At 43.1% G+C, this 16,614-nt stretch overlaps 1 protein-coding gene across 2 annotated transcripts in view; it reads left to right on the forward strand.

The window, feature by feature from the left end:
* The window catches only part of DENND2B (DENN domain containing 2B), a 178,398-nt gene that overhangs the window by 32,819 nt on the left and 128,965 nt on the right, over positions 1–16,614 (forward strand). The window lies entirely within an intron of this gene.

Here is a 16,614-nt window from a genome sequence, read left to right on the forward strand (position 1 = left end):
ATAGAGGGGGAATGAAAAGATTTGTATAATATGCTTCAGGAGTCAGAATGCTTTGAGCTCCGGGATGCCTTTGGTTACTGCTTATAGCCACAGAAGGAAAGTGAGATTCAGCAATAAATTCCAGGCAATCCATTTACATTGCCATTATGGAACTAGAAAGAACATCAGCTTTTTCCACTGTCCATGTTTTAGGTAGTTATGAACGTAGTTTAAAATTATAGTCCTTATGAGCCCTTATCTGCATTTGTTTTTAACCCTGCCCTTCCCAATCTCATAAAACCCCTACTATTAAGCTTTTAGCTATTCTGCTTGAATAATATATGTTGACAGTGATGTCTCTGTGGGTGCCGACTGCACTGGCTGCCAATGGAGTACTGGATCCAGTTCAAGGTTTTGGTGTTAACCTTCAAGGCCCTATGCGGCCAGGGACCTACCGATCTTTGGGACTTTCTTTCCCCATATGCACCCATATTAGCTTTATACTTCAGCGATCAACATCTTTTGGCTGTCTCCAGCCTGAAGGATGTCTGATTAGCCTCAACCAAGGGCAGAACTTTTTCAGCCTCGGCCCCTGCTTGGTGGTAGAAGCTCCCACTTGAGATCAGGGCCTTGTGTGACCTGTACCTGTTATAAATCCATAGGGCCTGTAGAACACAGCTGTTATGGGCTTTTGGTTGAGGCACTGAATGTCCGAATCCATCTTATCCTCCCTCTGCTGATAATGCTGATTCTTTAAATCTTGCAAGCTACCCAGCTGCACCAACTCTGAGACATCTTCATCTGAGCTTGTTACCAAGGCAAGCTCAGTCTGGTTTGTTTTATAGTTGATTTTAATGTTAATTTATTGCTAATTTATATTTATTGTTATTTTAATCACAATTTCTATCTGACTCTGTAATCCACCCTGACCCTGTTTGTGGGGAGGGCAGGATAGAAATTGAATAAATAAATAAAAAACAGAGACGGTACTGAATGCCAAGGGGCTCAGGAAGAACTGCAGGGGGAAAGTTGCCTTGCATTCCATCATTTAATCTTCTTTCACTATACAGGTTAACAGGGAAGGCATTGGTTGATGATGGACATTTTCTTCCATGTAGGTTTAGGAGCTGCTCAGTAATTCTATAGTGTTGTTCATTAAAAATAAAAAGTAGACAGTCTCAGAATCTATGATTACAGCTATGATTGCCAAGGATTGCCAAGGAATTCACCAACAAAGCCAAAAAGCAGAAGTTCTTTAGGAGCTGAACCCTGATTCAGGGAAACAGCTGTATGGAACAGCTGGCATTCAAATATTTAAGAAGCCCAGGCATATCTGAGAACATTTGGGCTTCTTATAATCAATAAACAAAGGACTGCTTCACAAAATTCATTTTCCCTACATAGATATAATCACTGAGCATGAAGAAACATAGTTTATTAGCATATACTAGCAGTAAAGACCATTGTAGGAAGACATATTATGGGCCCTAGAAAGGTATTCTGGAGGGGGGCGGGTGATGCATGTGTAGGTGCCAGTTCACACAGTAAAATTCAGTTGGAAAGTGCATTGGAAGTGGGTTGCCAATTCCCAGTTTGGGGCAAGGAATCCCCTGGTTTGGAGGCCCTCCCTCCGCTTCAGGGTCATCAGAAAGTGGGGGGGAGGAAATGTCTGCTGGGCACGCCATTATTCCTTTTGGAGACTGATTCCCAGAGGCTATAATGGAGAATTGATCCATGGGTATCTGGGGCTTGAGGGGATTTGTTTTTTTTAAGGTAGAGGCATCAAATTTGCAGCTTAGCATCCAGTGCCTCTCCTCAAAACACCTTCCAAGTTTCAAAAAGTTTGGACCAGGGGGTCCAATTCTATGAGTCCAGAAAGAGCGCCTATCCTTCATTGTTTCCAATGGAGGGAAAGCATTTAAAAGATGTGCAGTCCCTTTAAATGTGACTGCCAGAACTCCCTTTGGAGTTCAATTATGCTTGTCACAACTTTGCTCCTGGCTCCACCTCCAAACTCTCCAGATATTTCTTAAATTGTACCTGCCTGGCAACCCTAACTGAAAGTGCATTATTTAATGTGTGTGATCGCAGCCAGAATGAAAGAAAAAGACAGAAAGACAGAGCTACAGAGAAAGAATGAGAGAAAGAACAAAAGGGAGGTAGGAAAAAGAGTGGGGGGAGGAGTGAGAGAAAGAAAAATGAGAAGGAAGATAGAATGAAAGAAAAAGACAAAGGTCGTTTCTCCATTCAGCTTTGCTCCAGATCTAGTGAGCACTGAATCCACTTGCTACAAACTTGCATCATTCAAAATGCTTCCACATTCAAAAATTTGCTCCTCACCTTTTGTGGAGTTTTACATCTACATTTGCAAAAGAAGGAAGAAAGTCTGCAGGACCTCACCTCTCCTAGAGGCTAGAGGTTCAATTCAGCTGTCTCTCAAGATTGCCCAGTCATAAGTGGGAGGCAAGGGGTTGAAACCCCAGTCAAGGTGCTGCTGTTACACACACACTCCCAACCACCCAAAATGGGCTTTGCTTTGACTCTGGTTAGAACTAGGCTTTTATTCCAGCAGGGGGGAGAAGAAGTGGGCAGAGCCACAAACAACCTGAAGCAAGGAAGAGATGCTGCTCTAGGCAGAGACCCTCCCCCCGGTGGCAGTACGCACATTTTTGCCACATGCCACCTCTTTCTCCTTGCAAGGGAAGCCAAGCTCAGTGGAAAAGAAGGCACCCCACTCAGCTGCTCTTTCATGAAGGTGAGAGCATCCAGGCGGGCTGGGCACACTGTTTTCCTAGCTTGGAGGAGAAGAACATGCCCTGCTAAGCTGCTTTCAATTTCAAGGCAAGAGTAGCCAGGTGGAGTGCATTCTCCTCTGAGCCCAGCATTCCTTGCGAGGGAAGCTCGGCTCGGTGGAGAGTGCTGTCGACAGAGAGGACACAGAGGAGTTGGCTGTCTCTAAGGTAAGACTGTTAACATTCCTGGGCCTGAGTAGGCAGGGGCTGAGGAACATGTCTCTCACAGTTTACAGTTTGCTTCACTGTTTGCTTTGCAAAAGTGGTGTGTGTGTGGGAGGGGGGTGGGGAGACGGACTATCCCAGACTTCTTACAACAGGCCCTGAGAAGAGGCAGTAGTAATCAGTAAGGCTCCAGGAGAACCTCTCAGCAGAGAACTGTCTTGTTCAAAGGTCAGAGGCCTTCTGATGAGGTTCTGGCCAGACAGGGCCGGCAGTAGGTAGGTCACAGCGAGACTACCCAATGACGGGGAAGTGGTGACAGAGTGCAAGGCCACTCCTGTGGTAGTCACATCTTCCAATAAAAATTGAGAATTGAGCCAATATGTTCAGCTTTTATTATATCTAAAATTGAGGATTGAGCCAAGACATTCAGCTTTTATTATATCTACGATAGCAAAAGTGCTGAGAATTGTTAAGGATCCCCTGCTCCTCCAGAACTACAATGCCCAAGTTTTCTATATGTAAGAACACATATGGTGAGGGAAAAATTTGATTAAGACTTCTCACTTGTTATTTTAAAGGCAAAAGCAGCTAGCGGAAGTAGATGCAGGTGGTACAAAAACAACCGCTGGTGATACTGGATTCGACTCTATGGTGAGTCTTTTTGCTTTTAGAAAAAAAGAGAGGTCCTAATTGTGGATTTCTTGCATCCTGTAGTTTGAATGAACATTAAACTGGCCCAGTGATTCATGTCTCCCTGAACAGAGATTATTTTCTTACTGGAAAATGTAGTATGAGAAGCATACCTGTGAGTAATCAATAACCTTATTGTGACAGATATTTACTTCTGTTTATGGAATGGTTAATAATTTATTCTGCTAGCTGTAGGAAAAGCCAGCTTAGCTGGATTTTTTTTTTTAAATCACATCACCTATTTTCTTTACCTCCTTTCCTGTAAGTGATGATGCAAGAGCTGAGTGATCCATGGCCCTGCCTTGAAGAGCTAGTTTTATGAATAGGAATTCAGGTGCACTTCTGTTAAATCTCTTGTGGTGGGATGCAAAAGAATGCCCAATTTGAATATCCTGGTTATGTTATTTACTTTGGGGTGTTCCAAAGTAAATAACTTGCAAACTCCCCCCCCTAAAATTAAAAAAAGATGCTATTCTTGGAATAATACACCTGCCATAAAAACTAAACAGTTCTCCTTAAAGTTTGTCTGTCTGACTGTTCCAATGATGCCATGGAGAACAAAATTGATAAATCTTGACAGTTTTGAATCTCAAATTTCATCTGTGCATGCCAAAACCAAATGAAAACTCAATGTCTTTGGTTAAATTTTGTCACCTTTCAAGCAATAAAATCAAACTGTTGTAGTATTGGTTTTCAGTCAGCTGTGAAACATGCTGACTTAAAAATTACTACTGGAAAGGAAATTCCCATATTTTCCAGCCGTAATGCTGAAAAGCGCTGCTGAGCATTTTCAGGAAATAGTTGATAAAAGGAATGCAGTCTTCTGTCTCCAGTCTGCTCATCATAGCAACACGGTTCAGTCAGTTTGGAGCAGCATCAACAACTTCCTGTAAACAAGCAAGCACTTTTGATATTGTTTTCGTCATTATATAGTGATATGTTTTTTGCGCTGACACCAGTACTCTTTCAAAGAAAACTATGTTTGTATAGAAAGGGGGCTGGAAAGGGTTTTCCATCAGTCACTAATAGCTTGCAGTATAATTTTCTAGAAATGATCCCTTGTGTCTGCTCAGATTTCTTGCTCAAAGGATACAGGTGAAGGTGGGGAACAAGAAATCTGGCTTGTGCAGAGGGTCCAGGAAGGCTTTGTACTGCCTTTTTATTCTGTAACATGTGTAGTGTAATCACAGGATGCTTAACTAGTACACAAGAAAAGACCAAATGCATTCATGAGATTCTCCAAACACTCCTCCCCCCACTTTTTATATGGTCAGGTACCATCACTTTCTATCCTACCATAAGGTGTTGACACAGAAAATTGTTCCATGGGAGAATATTCAAAAAAGTTTCCTTAGGTACTCCTCTCTGTGCTGGCTGTCCTATAATACAACATGGAAAAGGTTTTCTAATGAAATGTACATCCTTATGGCATTCATTTAATTTATATCCATATGTATTATATTTTATATTTATATTTTACTTTTTTAAAAAAATATTATGCCTTGCGTTTCTGCCCTTAGCAGAAAGCAGCTGACAAGTTTAACAGATACATAATAAAAACGCATCTTAAACCTAACAAAAATACGTTATTCAAATAAGCTAAACATTAGAATGTACCTACAATACATTAACATACATATAAATAACAAAAAACAGAGCAGGAAGGAATGATCACTCTGAAAGTGCCAGACGTTGTGGCCACAGAGGGGGGCAGGTGTCTCCCTGAGGACAGAGTTCCAGAGTTTTGGTACCAAAACCTGGAAACAGATTGGTTGCTAGTGAAGAAGGGCCAAGACTGGAGTAATCCCTATGATCTATTCAAGTCGACACCCTGTCTACAGCATCCTGCACCAGTTGACATTTCTGAACACTTTTCAAGGGTAGCCCCACATAGAGTGCATTGCATTGTAGTAATCTAAACAAGATGCAGCCAAGGCATGTGCCGTAACAGCCAGATCTTTTCTGCCCAGGAAAGGCCACAGCTGGCTTACTAGTTGAAGCTGATAAGACTCCTGGCTACAGCTATCACATGCTTATCCAGCAGTAGACTTAGGTCCAAAAGCATCCCCAAATTGTGGATCTGTTTCTTCAAGGGGAGTGCAACCCTATTCTCAATTGGAGAGCTCTGAAATCCCAGGTGAGACCTTCTGCTCACTAGGATTGCCAATCCCCAGGTAGCACTAGGCTTGCCAATCCCCAGGTCTCAGTGGGGGTTCTCCCGCTTTCCGAGGCTCCTTCTCACTCCCAGTCAGCTGGCTAGTGGGGGGAAGCCCTGCCCCCACAGCCACCATGTGCCTTTCCACCTCTGGAGGCTTCAGACTCCACTTGGAAAGGCTTTCTCTTGGGATGGTGTGTCTGTGTCTTTAAGGCTGAATGAGGGTGGGAGGGGAGCAACAGGAGAACAACTTGGCTGCTCCCAGTGGCTGTGAAAGCAGCCCAGACTCTCCGTTGATTGCACAATCTTTTCAGAGGTTGTTTGCGTAGGAAAGGTAAACGTGAACCTTTGGTTCCTCTGTGTTACTTTGAAGAAGTTGGAAGTTCAGCAACTCATGAGTAGAGATGCCAATCCCCAGATGGGAGCAGGCCCTCCCCGCTTCAGAGTCGTCAGAAACGGGGGGGGGGAGTCTGCTGGGCACTTCATTATTCCTTATGCAGATCAATTCCCATAGGGTATAATGGAGAATTGATCTGGGGGTATCTGGGGATCTCTGGAGGGGCTGTTTTTTGAGGTAGAGGCACCAAAGGTTCAGCATAGCATCTGATGACTCTCCTCAAAATGCTCTCCAAATTTCAAAAATATTGGACCAGGGGGTCCAATTCTATGAGCCCCAAAAGAAGGTGCCCCTATCCTTCATTATTTTTAACGTAGGGAAGGCATTTAAAAGGAGCATGGTCCCTTTAAATGTGATGGCCAGAACTCCCTTTGGAGTTCAATTGTGCTTGTCACAACTTTGCTTATGGCTTCACCCTCAAAGTCCCCAGATATTTCTTGAATTGGACTTAGCAACCCTAGGTAGCACCAGGGCTTTTTGGGTAGTAGGAACTCCTTTGCATATTAGGCCACTCACCCCTGATGTAGCCAATCTTCCTGGAGCTTACAGTAGGCCCTGTACTAAGAGCCCTGTAAACTCTTGCAGAATTGGCTACATCAGAGTTGTGCGACCTAATATGCATAGGAATTCCTGCTACAAAAGAAGAAGAAAAGCCCTGAATAGCACTTATGTCTTGTCAGGGTTAAGCTTCAGTTTTTAGCCTGTATCCATTCCAGAACTGCCTCTAGGTACCTGTGCAGAGTTTCTACAACCTCTCTGAGATCAGCCAGAAGTGTGAGATAGAGCTGAATGTTATCAACATATTGGTGACAACCCAGCCTAAATCTGCAAATGACCTCATCCAGCAATTTCATGTGGGCTGAAAAGGATAGGGAACAAGGTGAAGTTCAGTGGATCCCACAGGCTGAGCATGAGCTTCCTAGCACCACCTTCTGAAACTTACCTTCCTGGAACCACCACAAAATTGTGCCTCCCAGTCTCAGTCCAGAAAGGTGGTCCAGAAGGATATAATGGTACTGAAAGCCACTGAGAGGTCCAGGAGAATGAACAGTGTCACACTCCCTCTGTCCATCTCCTGGTACAGGTCACCCACCTGGAAAACCAAAGCCATTTCAAGTCCCATAACCAGGCCTGAAAGCAGATTGGAAGGGATCCAAATAATAAATGGTGGCTGAATCTATAGAAAAAGCAGTTTTTGATTATTCTGATAGTTCATAGACTCTATAGAGGGAGTAACGAACAGGACTAATTCAAGTTATCCAGGTACCTTGGACAAAATGGGCTGCAGAGTAGTTCTCACACCTCTCTGGTTGCTGTAGAGGCTTTCCTCTGCCCACCTCTTCAGCACTTATGTCTTCAGTGCCAGCACTTCTGTGTGCCATGTAAGAAGTAAGTATCCCAGCACAGGAAACTTGTGGTGCAGCTTGTAGAAGTGCAAATATATTTAGATTTGCAGAAGAATCATCAAAAGGGTTAAAATCCTGAAGAAAAGCTGTTGACTATGAACTCTTGAAATATGTCGCAAGTCATTGGCTCAGTTGCTGATGTGCAGTGGAATGTTTATTCAAACCACTCAGAGTTTACAAAATTGTCAGCACTCAAGACCTAAGGACAAATGTGGATATGTACTGTTGGTGGGAATGAGTTCAACAGAGCAGGGAGTAGGTGGTACTACTGTAGTGGAATTAGCTGCTGAACTGTGTATTTGAAAGTGGTGTTTGTGTGTGTGTACTGTATATGAGTAGTATGAATGGAGTGTGAAAAAGGAATAAACCCTTGAGTGCACACATGTACACCTTGATCTTCACTTCTGATCTCTAATATAAATTTGCTACATAAGGCTACCAGACCATATACAAAATTTCTTTCTCACTATATTCTATTTTTTAAAAAAGATCCTGATTAAATTATCTACTCTAATGTAGGATCAATTTATCCTGGCTGAGAAAGCTTCTACTGTTATAAACTAACAAAAGTCCTGGTAAAGTTCTCATGTGTCAGGCGATGCAATTGTGAATGGAGTGCCCCTAGAGCAGTGGAATGCCCTTAGAGCAGTGGTGCTCAACCTTTCCAGGCCCAGGACCCACAGAACAGGAAGTCATGTTGCATGTGGTATCATAGCAGGGTTGCCAATCCCCAGGTGGGGACAGGGGATCTCCTGGTTTGGAGGCCTTCCCCCTACTTCAGGGTCCTCAGAATGCAGTGGGGGGGGGAGGGAAATGTCTGCTGGGTACTCCGTTATTCCCTATGGAGACTAATTCCCATAGGGCAGGGGTCCCCAACCCCCGGGCCACAGGCCAGTATTGGTCCATGGCCTGTTAGCAACTGGGCCGCAGAGCGAGACAGAGGTGCCACACTGCCCCTTTCGCCTACCAGGACTTGGGCAGATGAAAGAGGCAGGGCAGCCTTGGAACAAGGCAGAGCCAGGCCCACTGCCCCTTCCGCCTGTGAACCAAGTAGACAAAAGCGGCAGTGCATCTCACTCTGAAGCTGCCTCCCCTTGTAAGGGAGGCAGCCTCAGAGTGAGGCAGAGCAGCCCCACCACCCTGTCTGGCCATCTGGGACCTGGGCAGATGAAAGAGGCAGCACAGCCTTGCTCTGAAGCTGTCTCCGCTGCAAGGGGAGGCAGCTTCGGAGCAAGGTCGTGCTACCTCTGTCTTCCACCCAGTCCAGGGTGGGTGGAAGGGGCAGAGCTGCTGTGACCTTTGCCTACCCCTCATTTATAGACCCAGATTGGCTGTTTCTGCCACCTGGCCGCCTAGTGGGGAGATGGCAGAAGCTTTCCCTAAACCCTATATTACCCTTGGTCCTTCTACCTGCGCCCAGATCTAATTCAGAATGCCTGTCTGAGTGAATTTACCTGGATTCTATAATAAAAGGAACTTTACAATACTTGGAAGTCTGTTTACTGAGTACAAGGGGGGTCCTGACAACAAGATGGTGGGGCCACGACTCCACTTATATGCATGCACAGGAACCTCCGCCCAGATCCCCATACCAAATCACGGCAGCCAGGTTTCATGCCAAGACTGCTCATTGGTTTCCATTTAGAGTCTCAAAATGTATCAAAGAGTCTCTAGTGCTCCCGCTGCTGCCTGGGCGCGCAAACGCTTCCTGCCAAACATAAAGTCTGGTACATAACAATCCCCATGGGGGACAGGGACTGGGTGTGGGCAGGGGGCAGCCTAGGGTGGCAAAACCCCCAGCACCTTCCCACCCCGGTCTCTGGAAAAATTGTCTTCCACAAGACCAGTCCCTGGTGCCAAAAAGATTGGGAGCCACTGCCATGGGATATAATGGAGAATTGATCCACAGGTATCTGGGGCTCAGGGAGGGCCTGTTTTTTGAGACAGAGGCACCAAATTTTCAGCATAACCTCTCCTCAAAAGACCCTCCAAGTTTCAAAAAGATTGGACCAGGGGGTCCAATTCTATGAGCCCAAAAAGAAGGTACCCCTATCCTTCATTATTTCCAATGGAGGGAAGGCATTTAAAAGGTGTGTGGTCCCTTTAAATATGATGGCCAGAACTCCGTTGGGAGTTCAATTATGCTCATCACAACCTTGCTCCTGGCTTCACCTTCAGTGTCGCCTGGCTCAACCCCCAATGTCCCCAGATATTTCTTGAATTGGACTTGGCAACCCTATATCATAGCCATGTGGCACAAAGGAGCAGGCTTAAACTTCTCTGGTGTCAAAGCCAGGGTGGTGATAGCAGTTGTCAGGTCAACTCTGGAAATATCTGGGGACTGTGGGGTGGAGCCAGGAGACTGCAGAAATATGCAGAAGTGCAGTGATGATACAACTCCCTGTGAGTTCCTTGTGTTATCCTTTTTTCTTTCATTTACCCTTTCAAAAACCATGTGAGGTAGTTTAGGCTGAGAGTCTGTTACTTGCCCAAGATTACCCTGTCTTGGTGAGGGACAGTGCATCTGAGAGGCATTTATAATAAGTTAGCATGTGTGGTAGCTGTAAAGATACGATGGCGGACCCCCATCTTGCCTGGAAGCTCCTAAATATTTGGAGGCAGTAATTCTGCTGAAAAGGAATATGAACATAGGAAGCTGCCTTATACTGAATCAGACCCTCGGTCCATCACAGTCAGTATTGTCTACTCAGACTGGCAGCGGCTCCCCAGGGTGCCGTTCTTCTTGGAGATTTGTTTTTATGTGCTTTATTTGTGCATTCTCTTGGGGATTGTTACATTTATACTTCAACCTTAACTGCAGTTTGGTGTAGTGGTTAAGTGTGCGGACTCTTATCTGGGAGAACCGGGTTTGATTCCCCACTCCTCCACTTGCACCTCCTGGGATGGCCTTGGGTCAGCCATAGCTCTGGCAGAGGTTGTCCTTGAAAGGGCAGCTGCTGTGAGAGTCAGCCCCACCCACCTCACAGGGTGTCTGTTGTAAGGGAGGAAGATAAAGGAGAGTGTGAGCCACTCAGAGACTCTGAGATTTGGAGTGGAGGGTGGGATATAAATCCAATATCATCATCAGCATATTCTTGAATGCAAGTCCCACTGCTTTGTATTCAGGGTCAATAGCCTGTGTCAGTGTCCACAATGCACTCTATTAACTCTAAATACTGCATGCAAACAAGAAGGGCTCATTTACTGAGTACATTTTTGTCCCACTCTTTCCCAAGAAGCTCAGGGCATCTTTCACATTTCACCTCTTCTCCATTATCCTCACAACAGCAGCTCTGTGAAGTAGCTTGGGTTGAAAAGGAGTGACTGACCCAAGGTAATCCAGTGAGCCTTATGGCACAGTGAGGATCTGAACAGGGTCTCTCCGGTCCTAGTTCAGCTCCTTAACCAATATGCCACACTTGTTAAGCCCAATTTCTTTTGCATGTAATGTTTGGAAAAAAAATAAAATTGTTGAAATGGCAAAGTAGGTTAATTTGGGCTTAAATTATAACAATTTTATCCACTTTTCTCTCATAAAGAGGCACAAATCTGAAAAGTCCTAAATAACAATTGAAAAAAATCCAAGAGGCAAACAAAACAGATGCAAACTCCTTATTACAAAATCTGGAGGTTGGGTAGCCTGTCTTCCAAGTTTTGACTTTGGTAGAGACCCAACATTCCAAGCACATTTTTCTGAAGTGGAGGTACCTTTTGACAGAGCTACTTTGGTGAGATTGACCTCATTTGTTACTGAAGAGTGGAAACCAACCAGAAGTTTGCTGCTATTTGGAATTTATTTGAACTTGTCCAATGCAAGCTTGTAGAAAGGGGAGAAAAACCCCCTTGGGTAATGCTCCCCATTAGCTCCAGAACAAGGAGGTTTAATGCAGCTGTTCATTCCAGGCATTGGGTTTGAGCTGTGGAAATTATTCACAGTAACGTTCACTGCTTTAACATTGATACTGTATTTTCAGCTGGGAAAACCTGCCAGCAACATTTTGTACATTTCTTATTCCCCCTCCACTGACCATTGTTAGTTTTTGAATTGACAACTGATTTATAAAATCAAGAGCAGTCATAAGAACTGAGAAGTGATCACACTTTAAACTTCATCAGGTTTTGACATTTGACTGTTGAAAGTATTCTTGAAACTGTAAATTTCTTGACAAAAGGTTTTATCCCCTCTGTGTTTTGTGCTACTTTTCATGTTTCTGCTCACAGTCATCTGAAGTATTCTCAATCTACTTTCATATTTTAAAATACTAATTATATGTAGTGTACCTTCTTGTAGTTTATGTGGCATTTTGTTCTTGGAGCTTCAGTAACTGCGGTAGTTAACCAGTAAAAGTCAAAAGCATTGACTTTGTTTAAATAAAATGACAACTCATGGTTTAATGCTATGTGAATGAGACTTAGAGTTTTATAGCGTAGCCCTTACAGCAGTAAAATCCATGGAGTTACATTGATGTAATTCTGCTAAGGGTTTGTTTATTTATTTACACTATTAATAGTTTGCCTTTCTCACTGGGACTCAAGGCAGACTGCACTGTAAGGATCATGCCTGCTGTACATCTCCCAGTGTGGGCTGATAAACCATTTTTGCTTTCATGACAACTATAATACGCCCTAGCCATTACAGATTAATTGGCAAATTGCTTGTTTGCTCTTCAAACCAAGATCAATAGTTGGCTGAAGGTCCTGCAGAGCTGATTTACATACAATAAGTTACGGTTTGTTATGACATCTGAACCAAGTTTCTGTATCGTTTTTGCCAAATAGAACCCACAAACTGGACATCTTAGTTAACTTTAAGTTACTGAGTCTCAAAAACTTTTACAAGGACTTAGTTTCCTGTTGGTGGGGTGTGTACCCTATTGTGTTTGCTTGGGACACCTATCTCAACCATTCCTTGATCATAATTACTGACTCACATTCCATTAGCCTTCACAGTGCAGGGAGTATGACATCTTTCCTCCAAGGCAAATATGATGTATTTTAAAATGATTGCTTTAGATTCTGATCCTACTATGCCCTTTGCATGGGCTGGTTTAACGTTTCCTGCACGATAATGCACTGTCAGTTTGAGCAATCCAGGCTGTGCCTGGTGGTAGGCAATAATGCATCACAACCTCTATGGGAAATACTTTGGAAATCTTTTTATCATACCCTGTGAAATACAATATTCAGAACTGTGATTGTGACTTTTAGACATTCTGTGGAAATTTTTGCAGAAATTGGAGCTGCGTGGGGCTGTTTCCGAGTTCGACTTTTTACTTTAGAAGGTCGTAAACAAGCACTGTGCTTGGTCAGCATGTTGTAACTAGTAGAATACCAGATTTGGACATGTAAGATTCTTTCAGTTATCAGATCTTGGTGGTGGGAAGCCTTAATTCAAGAAGGGTGAAGACAAGTAGGCTGTTGGCTTGGGTTACTAGATCCAAGTTGAGAAATTCCTGGAGATTTGGGGATGGAGCCTGGGGAGGTTAGGGACCTCAGTGGGGTACAATGCCATAGAGTCAACTCTCCAAAGTATCCATTTTCTCCAGGGAGATTGATCTCTGTAGTCTGGAGATGAGCTGTAATCCCAGGGAATCCCTAGGTCCCACCTGGAGTCTGACATCCCTAGCCCAGAGAGAGCACTAGATAGATGGCCCAGGCTGAGAGGATACAGAGATCTGGGATCCTCTATATCAGTCAGTAGCACAGAGTGGTTGGCTCTTTGTTGTCACCTGTCTTCCCAGGCTTGCTGTGGCAGTTTCTCAGAACTCTCTGTGATTCCTTTCTCTAACAGCAACTCTGCTAGTACAGTAGGTTGGATCCAGTAATCCTACATCAGAAGGCAGTGGGAAGCATGTCCTTCCCTCCATTCCTTTCCTCCCCTTTCCCCATTTCTTTTGAGAATAAAATTAATTCCTCGGATTGTGAATGCTGGGTGTGGGGGAGAAAGAGAAGATCTGCATTATTTGCATGATAGATCTGATCCTTGTGCAAGTGGGATACTGGCTCCAACCCAGTGTCTGTACTGCATAAGTGACATCTGACTGAAGTTTACATTACATTATGGCTATGGACAAGTCACAGCCTTAGAGTTCACATTCTTGTGAAAATAAAAGGATCTGTAAAGCACTGAAAGGTCCTGTGGAAATGATGAATGACAAATTCAGCTTCTGCACATTGTTGGCCACCAACAAAGCTTTTCGCAGAATAGTAAGTAATCAGGAGTCCACATTTTGAAGGATAAGGCTATTGTAGTCTAATCAGAAACGCCAACAGGCCGCTATTGTTGAGTGGCAGTCAAGGGGAAGGGGTTGACTAGACAGGTTGTATAGATACTATAGTATGACTGCCTCATTAGCTTTCAGTAACCAGCAAAAAGGGCATAAAAGAACTGATGTTACATGCTCATGGTGGTTGTTAAACTGTATTGGTGCAGCTGCATGAGTTGATTATTATGGTAATTAACATCTGCACTTTCTGGCATAGCCAAACCCTTTTAGTCAATATAATCTGTTCCACAGCATCTAATATGATTGTTCCTGCTATGGATATGGATATAAATTACTTTATGACTACCTGTGGATTCCTGTTTTTATCACTTTCTACCATCTCATAGTGACTATGCAGCAGTACCAGATGGTTTGTAGCTCAGCAGTGGATCGATAGTGTTTGCTTGCCAGCATGTTCATTTCTGTGTATGGCTGAATGCAGCTGCCACATATAGAATCCCTCTGCCATATATGGCTTCAGATTTCATAAAACTCTACGGATGCCACTCACTGGTGTGAAAAGCATGTGTGTGATCATAGAGACTTGTGTGAATGGCACAAGTTTCTGACACAACAGAGCCTAATTGGGAAGAAGTGATTTTGGAGTGGCTGCCACAGTGTATTGGCTGTGGTGCATCAGCTCTTATGCATGGATGAGAGGTGCTTCAACAGCACATCTGATGGTTGCAGAAGGGGCTTCTGTCCATAGTGATCTCTTGCCACAAAGTTGACAGTGGTTACAGGACTGAAGCATGGGGCTTCAGGATTTTCCTTTGCCCCCACAACTGAGAAGATAGTTAAAGGGACAGCGTAGACCATGCAGTTATTATACAGTACAGTCCTAACTACATTTTCATGGGAGTAAGACCCATGGAATAATGTGACCTACCCTAAGCCCATTTGACATGACCCACCACGAGCCTGTTTGGGAAGGGCAGATAGAAATGTAAAATAATAACTAAATAAAATAACCTGAATGGTATTCTAAATAGACTTGCTGAGGACTATCTTATAGTTGGCTTTCCACTTTTGGCCTGGAGGTGTCCCAGCAGCAGAGAGATGCATTTTTCCCAGGGATATTTCTTACAATATTATTGTGTTCTGCTACAGTGAGCTACTAGTGTGTGCAGTGATTTAGTGCACAATGAAAAATCACATAGAATAATATAATTGGAAAAGCATTATTGAAAAAGAAGGATGGCTATCCAAAGGATGCCAGGGCACATACAGGCAAATATAATCTTATGTGTAACTGTTGTCAGCAACATCTTTCTGCTATCTGTACAGATACAGGTTTCCATTAGTAGTTATTCTGTGAGTGTCTCCTGTGTGCACAATTGGACATTTTCCTATCTTCAACAGCATTTTGCTTTCTCATTTACACTTAAGATTTCTCTTTGTACTTGGGGGTATTTTTTCCCTTTCCATTGTATTTGTTTCTAAAAATGCCACATAGGTGTTTTATCAGAGACTTGTTGTGGCATAAGGGATAGCATGTTGGGCGTGGATTGAGAAGGCCTGGGTCTAAATCCAAGCACAGACTTGACCTGGTAATGCTGGCCTGCTCTGTTTCATCTTCACCAGCCTCACAGGATTGTTGTGAAGATAAAGTGGGGGATTATCTCTGTGTAAATTGCATTTGGAGGAAGCATGGGCTAAAATGTAATAAATAATTTTGCTGGTCTGATGTAGTTTTGTGGCTTTTTATTTATTCTCAGCAGCACTCATAGTGTCTCAATACAGGATACATAACTACTAGTTATTTTTGTGCTATTTGCTATTCTTTGGTGAAAGAAGGCATAGTCAGCTGTTCTGCATATATTAGTGTCTGGATTCAGCTTTAGTTTAAGAGCTGTTACAGCTTTGAGAGAATTCAGGTCAAACCTGTCATTGGAAACTTTCATTAAGCAGACTGTTTATTTTATACTTACTGTGGGAACCCTAAGGTTTCCAGTAATAATTTGATAGCATGGTAGAATACAGGAAGACATTTTTTCCATTTTTAATATTAAAAGCTTGATTTGGCAGTAGACAGTTTGATATTGCATGTAAGTCTTTGGATAAGAATAATCAGTCATCCTTAATGACAGTAAGCAGCTTGTCTTTGATAAGCTGCAGGGAAGGCTTATGTGATTCATAATAAGATAAACTGTATGCTATCATAATTCCTGAGGAGTAGCCATAATAGCTGTTGCAGAAAACTAAACAGGAGTCTTGTGGTACCCAAAGGCCAGCCAGATTTTATTCCAGAATAATATTCAGCTGATAAGAGTGGATCTTCCCTACACTTTGTTTTTGGACTTACATGGGGGGTGGGAACATAAACAGCAGGGACAAGGAGCCATGAAATACGTGTACAGAGTAAAATGAAAATTATGTAAAATTCATATCCAATCAGGACAAATACAAATACAATTAACTAATTGTTCTAAGTTTAATGGATGGAGAGCTATATAGACTTTATTTTTGTATCATATCATGCCATTGCATACAAGCTGTGGGCTGTGTAAAAATTTTCAAGTTTATTATAATTGCTGCAATTTGTTTGTGTAGCAATTAAAAATAAAAGTAATGTCATTGTTTCATCTCTGATATCATGAGAAAAGCTGGATTGTAGCTCTTTTTTGTCACTCACATTGCCTTATCTATGCATGACCCTGATTTGAATCTTTGAGTTGTCTGTTTGGCTTCTACAAAACTGGAAGCAGAGCTGCTGTCTGTAAGTTTCATATTTCCATTCCATTCTTCCTCTTCTTCCAGGAGA

The sequence above is a fragment of the Heteronotia binoei genome, chromosome 21, assembly GCF_032191835.1.
Source record: "Heteronotia binoei isolate CCM8104 ecotype False Entrance Well chromosome 21, APGP_CSIRO_Hbin_v1, whole genome shotgun sequence".
NCBI classification, from domain to species: domain Eukaryota; kingdom Metazoa; phylum Chordata; class Lepidosauria; order Squamata; family Gekkonidae; genus Heteronotia; species Heteronotia binoei.